Below are 14,751 nucleotides of genomic sequence, written 5' to 3' on the forward strand. Positions count from 1 at the left end.
AGTAATATTCGGAATGCTAATTACGTAGCCCTTTGCCAATTGGATTATTTCTTATAGTTTTCGAAATACAAGCAATCGCAATTTTACATTTTAGTCTCTGTCTTTTAAAATTGACCGAAATTTAAAATGAGTCTTATTAATTTCGGATTTCGTTCCAATTCATATTCCAAGTTATAATAGGCGTGCTAATTACGTAGCCATTTGCCAAATTGAATTATTTATTATAGTTTTCGAAGTACAGGAAATCGGAATTTTACATTTTAGTCTCTGTTTTTTAAAATTGACCGAAATTTTAAAAGAGTCATTAATTTCGGATTTCGTTCCTACTCATATTCCAAGTAATATTCATCGTACTAATTACGTAGTCGTATGCCAAATTTTATTATTTCTTATATTTTCCGAGGTACAGGCTATCAGAATTTTACATTTTTTTTCCTCTGCCTTTTAAAATTGACCAAAATTTCATGAGTATAATTAATTTCGGATTTCGTTACAATTCATATTCCAAGTAATAATCGGCGTGCTAATTACGTAGCCGTTTGCCAAATTGAATTATTTATTATAGTTTTCGAGATACAGGATATCGCAATTTTATATTTTAGTCTATGTTTTTTAAAATAGGCAAAAATTTTAAAATAGTATTATTAATATCGGATTTCTCTTCAATTCACATTCCAAGTAATATTCGGAATGCTAATTACGTAGCCCTTTGCCAATTGGATTATTTCTTATAGTTTCCGAAATACAGGCTATCAAAATTTTACATTTTACTCTCTGTTTTTTATAAATGACCAATATTTTTAAAGCGTATTATTAATATAGGATTTCGTTCCAATTCACATACCAAGTAATATTCTTCATTCTAATTACGTGTCCGTTTACCAAATTGTATTATTTCTTATAGTTTTAGAGATACTTTCTATCGGAATTTTACATTTTAGTCACTGCTTTTTAAAATAAGCAAAAAGTTTAAAATAGTATTAATAATATCGGATTTCGTTCCAATTCACATTTCAAGTAATATTCGGCGTGCTAATTACGTAGCCGTTTGCCAAATTGGATTATTTCTTATATTTTCCGAGGTACAGGCTATCGGAATTTTACATTTTAGCCTCTGCTCTTTAAAATTGACCAAAATTTTAAGAGTCTTATTAATTTGAGATTTCTTTCCAATTCATATACCAAGTAATATTCGGCGTGCTAATTACGTAGCCGTTTGCTAAATTAGATTATTTTTTATTGTTTTCGAGATACAGGCTATCAGAATTTTACATTTTAGTCTCTGCTTTTTAAAATTGACCAAAATTTTAATAGTCTTATTAATTTCGGATTTCGTTCCAATTCACATTCCAAGTAATATTCGGAATGCTAATTACGTAGCCCTTTGCCAATTGGATTATTTCTTATAGTTTCCGTTTCTTAAAATTGACCGAAATTTTAAAAGAGTCTTATTAATTTCGGATTTCGATCCAACTCATATTCCAAGTAATAATCGGCGTGCTAATTACGTAGCCGTTTGCCAAATTGGATTATTTCTATAGTTTTCGGGATACAGGCTATCGCAATTTTACATTTTAGTCTCTGTTTTTTAAAATAGGCAAAAATTTTAAAAGAGTATTATTAATATTGGATTTCGTTATAATTCCCATTCCAAGTAATATTCGGCATGCTAATTACGTGGCCGTTTGCCAAATTGAATTATTTATTACAGTTTTCGAGATACAGGATATCGCAATTTTATATTTTAGTCCCTGTTTTTTAAAATAGCAAAAATTTTAAAATAGTATTATTAATATCGGATTTCTTTTCAATTCACATTCCGAGTAATATTCGGAATGCTAATAACGTAGCCCTTTGCCAATTGGATTATTTCTTATAATTTTCGAAATACAAGCAATCGCAATTTTATATTTTAGTCTCTGTTTTTTAAAATTGACCGAAATTTAAAATGAGTCTTATTAATTTCGGATTTCGTTCCAATTCATATTCCAAGTAATAATAGGCGTGCTAATTACGTAGCCATTTGCCAAATTGAATTATTTATTATAGTTTTCGAAGTACAGGAAATCGGAATTTTACATTTTAGTCTCTGTTTTTTTAAATTGACCGAAATTTTAAAAGAGTCATTAATTTCGAATTTCGTTCCTACACATATTCCAAGTAATGATCATCGTACTAATTACGTAGTCGTATGCCAAATTTTATTATTTCTTATATTTTCCGAGGTACAGGCTATAAGAATTTTACATTTTTTTCTCTGCCTTTTAAAATTGACCAAAATTTCATGAGTCTTATTAATTTCGGATTTCGTTACAATTCATATTCCAAGTAATATTCGGCGTGCTAATTACGTAGCCGTTTGCCAAATTGAATTATTTATTATAGTTTTCGAGATACAGGATATCGCAATTTTATATTTTAGTCTATGTTTTTTAAAATAGGCAAAAATTTTAAAATAGTATTATTAATTTCGGATTTCTTTTCAATTCACATTCCAAGTAATATTCGGAATGCTAATTACGTAGCCCTTTGCCAATTGGATTATTTCTTATAGTTTCCGAAATACAGGCTATCAGAATTTTACATTTTACTCTCTGTTTTTTATAAATGACCAATCTTTTTAAAGCGTATTATTAATATAGGATTTCGTTCCAATTCACATTCCAAGTAATATTCTTTATTCTAATTACGTATCCGTTTACCAAATTGTATTATTTCTTATAGTTTTAGAGATACATTCTATCGGAATTTTACATTTTAGTCTCTGCTTTTTATAATTGACCAAAATTTTAAGAGTCTTATTAATTTCTTATTTCTTTGCAATTCATATTCCAAGTAATATTCGGCGTGCTAATTACGTAGCCGTTTGCCAAATTTGATTATTTCTTATAGTTTCCGAAATACAGGCTATCGGAATTTTACATTTTACTCTCTGTTTTTTATAATTGAGCAATATTTTAAAAGAGTATTATTAATATAGGATTTCGTTCCTATTCACATTCAAATTAATATTCTTCGTGCTAATTACTTATACGTTTATTAAATTGGACTATATCTTATAGTTTTAGAGATACAGGCTATCGGAATTTTACATTTTAGTCTCTGCCTTTTATAATTGATCAAAATTTTAAAAGAGTATTATTAATATCGGATTTCGTTATAATTCCCATTCCAAGCAATATTCGGCGTGCTAATTACGTAGCCGTTTTCCAAATTGGATTATTTCTTATAGTTTTCGACATACAGGCTATCGCAATTTTATATTTTAGTCTCTGTTTTTTAAAATAGGCAAAAATTTTAAAATAGAATTATTAATATCGGATTTCGTTCCAATTCATATTACAAGTAATATTCGGCATAATAATTACGTAGCCGTTTGCCAGATCGAATTATTTATTATAGTTTTCGAGATACAGGCTATCGTAATTTTATATTTTAGACTCTGTTTTTTAATATAGGCAATAATTTTGAAATAATAATATTAATATCGGCTTTCGCTCCAATTCACATCCCAAGTAATATTCGGCATGCTAATTACGTAGCCGTTTGCCATATTGGATTATTTTTTATGGTTTCCGAGGTACAGGCTATCGGAATTTTACATTTTAGTGTCTGCATTTTAAAATTGACCAAAATTTTAAGAGTCTTATTAATTTCAGATTTCTTTAAAATTCATATTCCAAGTAATATACGGCGTGCTGATTACGTAGCCGTTTGCTAAATTGGATTATTTCTTATAGTTTGCGAGATAAAGGCTATCAGAATTTTACATTTTTTTTTTCTGTTTTTTAAAATTGACCAAAATTTTAACAGTCTTATTAATTTCGGATTTCACTCCAATTCATATTCCAAGTAATATTCGGCGTGCTAATTACGTAGCCGTTTGCCAAATTGAATTATTTATTATAGCTTTCGAGATACAGGCTATCGCAATTTCATATTTTAGTCTCTGTTTTTTAAAATAGGTAAAAATTTTAAAATAGTATTATTAATATCGGATTTCGTTCCAATTCACATTCCAAGTAATATTCGTAATACTAATTACGTAGCCCTTTGCCAATTGGATTATTTCTTATAGTTTCCCAAATACAGGCAATAGCAATTTTACATTTTAGTCTCTGTTTTTTAAAATTGACCGAAATTTAAAAAGAGTCTTATTAATTTCGGATTTCGTTCCAATTCATATTCCAAGTAATAAAACGCGTGTTAATTACGTAGCCATTTGCAAATTGAATTATTCATTATAGTTTTCGAGATACAGGCAATTGGAATTTTACATTTTAGTCTCTGTTTTTTAAAATTGACCGAAATTTTAAGAGTCTTATAAATTTCGGCTTTCGTTAATACTCATATTCCAAGTAATATTCCGCGTGCTAATTACGTAGCCGTTTGTCAAATTGGATTATTTCTTATGGTTTCCGAAGTACAGGCTATCGGAATTTTACATTTTAGTCTCTGCTTTTTAAAATTGACCAAAATTTTAATAGTCTTATTAATTTCGGATTTCGTTGCAATTCATATTCCAGGTAATATTCGGCGTGCTAATTACCTATCCGTTTGCTAATTTGGATTATTACTTACAGTTTTCGAGATACAGTCTATCAAATTTTTTTATATTTTAGTCTCTGTTTTTTAAAATAGGCAAAAATTTTAAAATAGTATTTTTAATATCGGACTTCGTTCCAATTCACATTCCAAGTAATATTCGGAATGCTAATTACGTAGCCCTTTGCCAATTGGATTATTTCTTATAGTTTCCGAAATACAGGCAATCGGAATTTTACATTTTAGTCTCTGTTTTATAAAATTGACCAAAATTTTAAGAGTCTTATTAATTTCGGATTTCGTTCCACTTCATATTCCAAGTAATAATCGGTGTGCTAATTACGTAGCCATTTGCCAAATTGAATTATTTATTATAGTTTTCGAGATACAGGCAATCGGAATTTTACATTTTAGTCTCTGTTTGTTAAATTTGACCGAAATATTAAAAGAGTCTTATTAATTTCGGATTTCGTTCCTACTCATATTCCAAGTAATATTTGGCGCGCTAATTGCGTAGCCGTTTGCCAAATTGAATAATTTCTATAGTTTTCGAGATACAGGCTATCGGAATTTTACATTTTAGTCTCTGTTTTTTAAAATAGGTAAACATTTTAAAATAGTATTATTAATATCGGATTTCGTTCCAATTCACATTCCAAGTAATAATCGGAATGTTAATTACGTAGAGCTTTGCCAATTGGATTATTTCTTATAGTTTCCGAAATACAGGCAATCGCAATTTTACATTTTGTCTCTGTTTTTTAAAATTGACCGAAATTTAAAATGAGTCTTATTAATTTCGGATTTCCTTCCAATTCATATTCCAAGTAATAATAAGCGTGCTAATTATGTAGCCGTTTGCCAAATAGGATTATTTCTTATATTTTCCGAGGTACAGGCTATCGGAATTTTCCATTTTAATCTTTGTTTTTTAAAATTGTCCGAAATTTTAAAAGAGTCTTATTAATTTCGGATTTCGTTCCAATTCACATTCCAAGTAATATTTGGCGTGCTAATTACGTAGCCGTTTGCCAAATTGGATTATTTCTTATAGTTTTCTAGATACAGGCTATCGGAATTTTACAATTTACTCTTTGTTTTTTAAAATAGGCAATAATTTTAAAAGAGTATTATTAATATCAGATTTCGTTCCAACTAATATTCCAAGTAATATTCGGCGTGCTAATTACTTAGCCCTTTGCCAATTGAATTATTTCTTATAGTTTCCGAAATAGAGGCAATCGGAATTTTACATTTTGGTCTCTGTTTTTCAAAATTGACCAATATTTTAATAGTCTTATTAATTTCGGGTTTCGTTCCAATTCACATTCCAAGTAATATTTGGCGTGCTAATTACGTAGCCGTTTGCCAAATTGGATTATTTCTTATATTTTCCGAGGTACAGGCTATCGGAATTTTACATTTTAGCCTCTGCTTTTTAAAATTGACCAAAATTTTAAGAGTCTTATTAATTTAAGATATCTTTCCAATTCATATTCCAAGTAATATTCGGCGTGCTGATTACGTAGCCGTTTGCCAAATTGAATTATTTATTATAGCTTTCGAGATACAGGCTATCGCAATTTCATATTATAGTCTCTATTTTTTAAAATAGGTAAAAATTTTAAAATATTGTTATTAATATCGGATTTCGTTCCAATTCACATTCCAAGTAATATTCGGAATGCTAATTACGTAGCCCTTTGCCAATTGGATTATTTCTTATAGTTTCCGAAATACAAGCAATCGCAATTTTACATTTTAGTCTCTGTTTTTTAAAATTGACCGAAATTTAAAATGAGCCTTATTAATTTCGGATTTCGTTCCAATTCATATTCCAAGTAATAATAGGCGTGCTAATTACGTAGCCATTTGCCAAATTGAATTATTTATTATAGTTTTCGAAGTACAGGAAATCGGAATTTTACATTTAGTCTCTGTTTTTTAAAATTGACCGAAATTTTAAAAGAGCCATTAATTTCGGATTTCGTTCCAATTCATATTCCAAGTAATAATAGGCGTGCTAATTACGTAGCCATTTGCCAAATTGAATTATTTATTATAGTTTTCGAAGTACAGGAAATCGGAATTTTACATTTTAGCCTCTGCTCTTTAAAATTGACCAAAATTTTAAGAGTCTGATTAATTACGGATTTCGTTCCAATTCATATTCCAAGTAATAATAGGCGTGCTAATTACGTAGCCATTTGCCAAATTGAATTATTCATTATAGTTTTCGAGATACAGGCAATTGGAATTTTACATTTTATCCTCTGTTTTTTAAAATTGACGAAAATTTTAAGTCTTATTAATTTGAGATTTCTTTCCAATTCATATTTCAAGTGATGTTCGGAATGCTAATTACGTAGCCCTTTGCCAATTGGATTATTTATTATAGTTTCTCTTTCTTAAAATTGACCGAAATTTTAAAAGAGTCTTATTAATTTCGAATTTCGATCCAACTCATATTCCAAGTAATAATCGGCGTGCTAATTACGTAGCCGTTTGCCAAATTGGATTATTTCTATAGTTTTCGGGATACGGGCTATCGCAATTTTACATTTTAGCCTCTGTTTTTTAAAATTGACCAAAATTTTAAGTCTTATTAATTTGAGATTTCTTTCCAATTCATATTTCAAGTGATGTTCGGTGTGCTAAGTACGTAGCCGTTTGCCATATTGGATTATTTCTTATGGTTTCCGAGGTACAGGCTATCGCAATTTTATATTTTAGTCTCTGTTTTTTATAAATGACCAATCTTTTTAAAGCGTATTATTAATATAGGATTTCGTTCCAATTCACATTCCAAGTAATATTCGGAATGCTAATTACGTAGCCCTTTGCCAATTGGATTATTTCTTATAGTTTCCGAAATACAGGCTATCAGAATTTTACATTTTACTCTCTGTTTTTTATAAATGACCAATCTTTTTAAAGCGTATTATTAATATAGGATTTCGTTCCAATTCACATTCCAAGTAATATTCTTTATTCTAATTACGTATCCGTTTACCAAATTGTATTATTTCTTATAGTTTTAGAGATACATTCTATCGGAATTTTACATTTTAGTCTCTGCTTTTTATAATTGACCAAAATTTTAAGAGTCTTATTAATTACTTATTTCTTTGCAATTCATATTCCAAGTAATATTCGGCGTGCTAATTACGTAGCCGTTTGCCAAATTGGATTATTTCTTATGGTTTTCGATATACAGGCTATCAGAATTTTTATTTTTGTCTCTGTTTTTTAAAATTGACCAAAACTTTAATAGTCTTATTAATTTCGGATTTGGTTGCAATTCATATTCCAAGTAATATTCGTGCGTGCTAATTACGTAGCCGTTTGCCAAATTGAATTATTTATTATAGCTTTCGAGATACAGGCTATCGCAATTTTATATTTTAGTCTCTGTTTTTTAAAATAGGCAAAAAGTTTAAAATAGTATTAATAATATCGGATTTCGTTCCAATTCACATTCCAAGTAATATTCGGCGTGCTAATTACGTAGCCGTTTGCCAAATTGGATTATTTCTTATAATTTCCGAAATACAAGCAATCGCAATTTTACATTTTAGTCTCTGTTTTTTAAAATTGACCGAAATTTAAAATGAGTCTTATTAATTTCGGATTTCGTTCCAATTCATATTCCAAGTAATAATAGGCGTGCAAATTACGTAGACGTTTGTCAAATTGGATTATTTCTTATATTTTCCGAGGTACGGGCTATCGGAATTTTACATTTTAGCCTCTGCTCTTTAAAATTGACCAAAATTTTAAGAGACTTATTAATTTCGGATTTCGTTCCAACTCATATTCCAAGTAATAATAGGCGTGCTAATTATGTAGCCGTTTGCCAAATTGGATTATTTCTTATAATTTCCTAAATACAAGCAATCGCAATTTTACATTTTAGTCTCTGTTTTTTAAAATTGACCGAAATTTAAAATGAGTCTTATTAATTTCGGATTTCGTTCCAATTCGTATTCCAAGTAATAATAGGCGTGCTAATTACGTAGCCGTTTGCCAAATTGGATTATTTCTTATATTTTCCGAGGTACAGGCAATCGCAATTTTACATTTTAGTCTCTGTTTTTTAAAATTGACCGAAATTTAAAATGAGTCTTATTAATTTGAGATTTCTTTCCACTTCATATACCAAGTAATATTCGGCGTGCTAATTACGTAGCCGTTTGCTAAATTGGATTATTTCTTATTGTTTTCGAGATACAGGCTATCAGAATTTTACAATTTTTTTTCTGTTTTTTAAAATTGACCAAAATTTTAATAGTCTTATTAATTTCGGATTTCGTTCCAATTCATATTCCAAGTAATATTCGGCGTGCTAATTACGTAGCGGTTTGCCAAATTGAATTATTTATTATGGCTTTCGAGATACAGGCTATCGCAATTTCATATTTTAGTCTCTGTTTTTTAAAATAGGTAAAAATTTTAAAATAGTGTTATTAATATCGGATTTCGTTCCAATTCACATTCCAAGAAATATTCGGAATGCTAATTACGTAGCCCTTTGCTAATTGGATTATTTCTTATAGTTTTCGAAATACAAGCAATCGCAATTTTATATTTTAGTCTCTGTCTTTTAAAATTGACCGAAATTTAAAATGAGTCTTATTAATTTCGAATTTTACATTTTAGTCTCTGTTTTTTAAAATTGACCGAAATTTTAAAAGAGACATTAATTTCGGATTTAGTTCCAATAAATATTTCAAGTAATAATAGGCGTGCTAATTACGTAGCCATTTGCCAGATTGAATTATTTATTATAGTTTTCGAAGTACAGGAAATCGGAATTTTACATTTTAGCCTCTGCTCTTTAAAATTGACCAAAATTTTAAGAGTCTGATTAATTACGGATTTCGTTCCAATTCATATTCCAAGTAATAATAGGCGTGCTAATTACGTAGCCATTTGCCAAATTGAATTATTCATTATAGTTTTCGAGATACAGGCAATTGGAATTTTACATTTTAGCCTTTGTTTTTTAAAATTGACCAAAATTTTAAGTCTTATTAATTTGAGATTTCTTTCCAATTCATATTTCAAGTGATGTTCGGTGTGCCAATTACGTAGCCGTTTGCCATATTGGATTATTTCTTATGGTTTCCGAGGTACAGGCTATCAGAATTTTACATTTTAGTCTCTGCTTTTTAAAATTGACCAAAATTTTAATAGTCTTATTAATTTCGGATTTCGTTGCAATTCATATTCCAGGTAATATTCGGCGTGCTAATTACCTATCCGTTTGCTAATTTGGATTATTACTTACAGTTTTCGAGATACAGTCTATCAAATTTTTTTATATTTTAGTCTCTGTTTTTTAAAATAGGCAAAAATTTTAAAATAGTATTTTTAATATCGGACTTCGTTCCAATTCACATTCCAAGTAATATTCGGAATGCTAATTACGTAGCCCTTTGCCAATTGGATTATTTCTTATAGTTTCCGAAATACAGGCAATCGGAATTTTACATTTTAGTCTCTGTTTTATAAAATTGACCAAAATTTTAAGAGTCTTATTAATTTCGGATTTCGTTCCACTTCATATTCCAAGTAATAATCGGTGTGCTAATTACGTAGCCATTTGCCAAATTGAATTATTTATTATAGTTTTCGAGATACAGGCAATCGGAATTTTACATTTTAGTCTCTGTTTGTTAAATTTGACCGAAATATTAAAAGAGTCTTATTAATTTCGGATTTCGTTCCTACTCATATTCCAAGTAATATTTGGCGCGCTAATTGCGTAGCCGTTTGCCAAATTGAATAATTTCTATAGTTTTCGAGATACAGGCAATCGGAATTTTACATTTTAGTCTCTGTTTTTTAAAATAGGTAAACATTTTAAAATAGTATTATTAATATCGGATTTCGTTCCAATTCACATTCCAAGTAATAATCGGAATGTTAATTACGTAGAGCTTTGCCAATTGGATTATTTCTTATAGTTTCCGAAATACAGGCAATCGCAATTTTACATTTTGTCTCTGTTTTTAAAATTGACCGAAATTTAAAATGAGTCTTATTAATTTCGGATTTCCTTCCAATTCATATTCCAAGTAATAATAAGCGTGCTAATTATGTAGCCGTTTGCCAAATAGGATTATTTCTTATATTTTCCGAGGTACAGGCTATCGGAATTTTCCATTTTAATCTTTGTTTTTTAAAATTGTCCGAAATTTTAAAAGAGTCTTATTAATTTCGGATTTCGTTCCAATTCACATTCCAAGTAATATTTGGCGTGCTAATTACGTAGCCGTTTGCCAAATTGGATTATTTCTTATAGTTTTCTAGATACAGGCTATCGGAATTTTACAATTTACTCTTTGTTTTTTAAAATAGGCAATAATTTTAAAAGAGTATTATTAATATCAGATTTCGTTCCAACTAATATTCCAAGTAATATTCGGCGTGCTAATTACTTAGCCCTTTGCCAATTGAATTATTTCTTATAGTTTCCGAAATAGAGGCAATCGGAATTTTACATTTTGGTCTCTGTTTTTCAAAATTGACCAATATTTTAATAGTCTTATTAATTTCGGGTTTCGTTCCAATTCACATTCCAAGTAATATTTGGCGTGCTAATTACGTAGCCGTTTGCCAAATTGGATTATTTCTTATATTTTCCGAGGTACAGGCTATCGGAATTTTACATTTTAGCCTCTGCTTTTTAAAATTGACCAAAATTTTAAGAGTCTTATTAATTTAAGATATCTTTCCAATTCATATTCCAAGTAATATTCGGCGTGCTGATTACGTAGCCTTTTGCCAAATTGAATTATTTATTATAGCTTTCGAGATACAGGCTATCGCAATTTCATATTATAGTCTCTATTTTTTAAAATAGGTAAAAATTTTAAAATATTGTTATTAATATCGGATTTCGTTCCAATTCACATTCCAAGTAATATTCGGAATGCTAATTACGTAGCCCTTTGCCAATTGGATTATTTCTTATAGTTTCCGAAATACAAGCAATCGCAATTTTACATTTTAGTCTCTGTTTTTTAAAATTGACCGAAATTTAAAATGAGCCTTATTAATTTCGGATTTCGTTCCAATTCATATTCCAAGTAATAATAGGCGTGCTAATTACGTAGCCATTTGCCAAATTGAATTATTTATTATAGTTTTCGAAGTACAGGAAATCGGAATTTTACATTTAGTCTCTGTTTTTTAAAATTGACCGAAATTTTAAAAGAGCCATTAATTTCGGATTTCGTTCCAATTCATATTCCAAGTAATAATAGGCGTGCTAATTACGTAGCCATTTGCCAAATTGAATTATTTATTATAGTTTTCGAAGTACAGGAAATCGGAATTTTACATTTTAGCCTCTGCTCTTTAAAATTGACCAAAATTTTAAGAGTCTGATTAATTACGGATTTCGTTCCAATTCATATTCCAAGTAATAATAGGCGTGCTAATTACGTAGCCATTTGCCAAATTGAATTATTCATTATAGTTTTCGAGATACAGGCAAATGGAATTTTACATTTTATCCTCTGTTTTTTAAAATTGACGAAAATTTTAAGTCTTATTAATTTGAGATTTCTTTCCAATTCATATTTCAAGTGATGTTCGGAATGCTAATTACGTAGCCCTTTGCCAATTGGATTATTTATTATAGTTTCTCTTTCTTAAAATTGACCGAAATTTTAAAAGAGTCTTATTAATTTCGAATTTCGATCCAACTCATATTCCAAGTAATAATCGGCGTGCTAATTACGTAGCCGTTTGCCAAATTGGATTATTTCTATAGTTTTCGGGATACGGGCTATCGCAATTTTACATTTTAGCCTCTGTTTTTTAAAATTGACCAAAATTTTAAGTCTTATTAATTTGAGATTTCTTTCCAATTCATATTTCAAGTGATGTTCGGTGTGCTAAGTACGTAGCCGTTTGCCATATTGGATTATTTCTTATGGTTTCCGAGGTACAGGCTATCGCAATTTTATATTTTAGTCTCTGTTTTTTATAAATGACCAATCTTTTTAAAGCGTATTATTAATATAGGATTTCGTTCCAATTCACATTCCAAGTAATATTCTTTATTCTAATTACGTATCCGTTTACCAAATTGTATTATTTCTTATAGTTTTAGAGATACATTCTATCGGAATTTTACATTTTAGCCTCTGCTCTTTATAATTGACCAAAATTTTAATAGTCTTATTAATTTCGGATTTCGTTCCAATTCATATTCCAAGTAATATTCGGCGTGCTAATTACGTAGCGGTTTGCCAAATTGAATTATTTATTATGGCTTTCGAGATACAGGCTATCGCAATTTCATATTTTAGTCTCTGTTTTTTAAAATAGGTAAAAATTTTAAAATAGTGTTATTAATATCGGATTTCGTTCCAATTCACATTCCAAGAAATATTCGGAATGCTAATTACGTAGCCCTTTGCTAATTGGATTATTTCTTATAGTTTTCGAAATACAAGCAATCGCAATTTTATATTTTAGTCTCTGTCTTTTAAAATTGACCGAAATTTAAAATGAGTCTTATTAATTTCGAATTTTACATTTTAGTCTCTGTTTTTTAAAATTGACCGAAATTTTAAAAGAGACATTAATTTCGGATTTAGTTCCAATAAATATTCCAAGTAATAATAGGCGTGCTAATTACGTAGCCATTTGCCAGATTGAATTATTTATTATAGTTTTCGAAGTACAGGAAATCGGAATTTTACATTTTAGCCTCTGCTCTTTAAAATTGACCAAAATTTTAAGAGTCTGATTAATTACGGATTTCGTTCCAATTCATATTCCAAGTAATAATAGGCGTGCTAATTACGTAGCCATTTGCCAAATTGAATTATTCATTATAGTTTTCGAGATACAGGCAATTGGAATTTTACATTTTAGCCTTTGTTTTTTAAAATTGACCAAAATTTTAAGTCTTATTAATTTGAGATTTCTTTCCAATTCATATTTCAAGTGATGTTCGGTGTGCCAATTACGTAGCCGTTTGCCATATTGGATTATTTCTTATGGTTTCCGAGGTACAGGCTATCAGAATTTTACATTTTAGTCTCTGCTTTTTAAAATTGACCAAAATTTTAATAGTCTTATTAATTCCGGATTTCGTTCCAATTCACATTCCAAGTAATATTCGGAATGCTAATTACGTAGCCCTTTGCCAATTGGATTATTTCTTATAGTTTCCGAAATACAGGCTATCAGAATTTTACATTTTGCTCTCTGTTTTTTATAAATGACCAATCTTTTTAAAGCGTATTATTAATATAGGATTTCGTTCCAATTCACATTCCAAGTAATATTCTTTATTCTAATTACGTATCCGTTTACCAAATTGTATTATTTCTTATAGTTTTAGAGATACATTCTATCGGAATTTTACATTTTAGTCTCTGCTTTTTATAATTGACCAAAATTTTAAGAGTCTTATTAATTTCTTATTTCTTTGCAATTCATATTCCAAGTAATATTCGGCATGCTAATTAGGTAGCCGTTTGCCAAATTGGATTATTTCTTATGGTTTTCGATATACAGGCTATCAGAATTTTTATTTTTGTCTCTGTTTTTTAAAATTGACCAAAACTTTAATAGTCTTATTAATTTCGGATTTGGTTGCAATTCATATTCCAAGTAATATTCGGCGTGCTAATTACGTAGCCGTTTGCCAAATTGAATTATTTATTATAGCTTTCGAGATACAGGCTATCGCAATTTTATATTTTAGTCTCTGTTTTTTAAAATAGGCAAAAAGTTTAAAATAGTATTAATAATATCGGATTTCGTTCCAATTCACATTCCAAGTAATATTCGGCGTGCTAATTACGTAGCCGTTTGCCAAATTGGATTATTTCTTATAATTTCCGAAATACAAGCAATCGCAATTTTACATTTTAGTCTCTGTTTTTTAAAATTGACCGAAATTTAAAATGAGTCTTATTAATTTCGGATTTCGTTCCAATTCATATTCCAAGTAATAATAGGCGTGCAAATTACGTAGACGTTTGTCAAATTGGATACTTTCTTATATTTTCCGAGGCACAGGCTATTAGAATTTTACATTTTAGTCTCTGCTTTTTATAATTGACCAAAATTTTAAAAGAGTCTTATTAATTTCAGGTTTCGTTACAATTCATATTCCAAGTGGTATTCGGCGTGCTAATTACTTAGCCGTTTTCCAAATTGGATTATTTCTTATAG

This window comes from Rhynchophorus ferrugineus, unplaced genomic scaffold (assembly GCF_030347505.1).
Source record: "Rhynchophorus ferrugineus isolate W39M unplaced genomic scaffold, kcgeb_rfMv2 rfM14, whole genome shotgun sequence".
Classification (NCBI taxonomy): Eukaryota; Metazoa; Arthropoda; class Insecta; order Coleoptera; family Curculionidae; genus Rhynchophorus; species Rhynchophorus ferrugineus.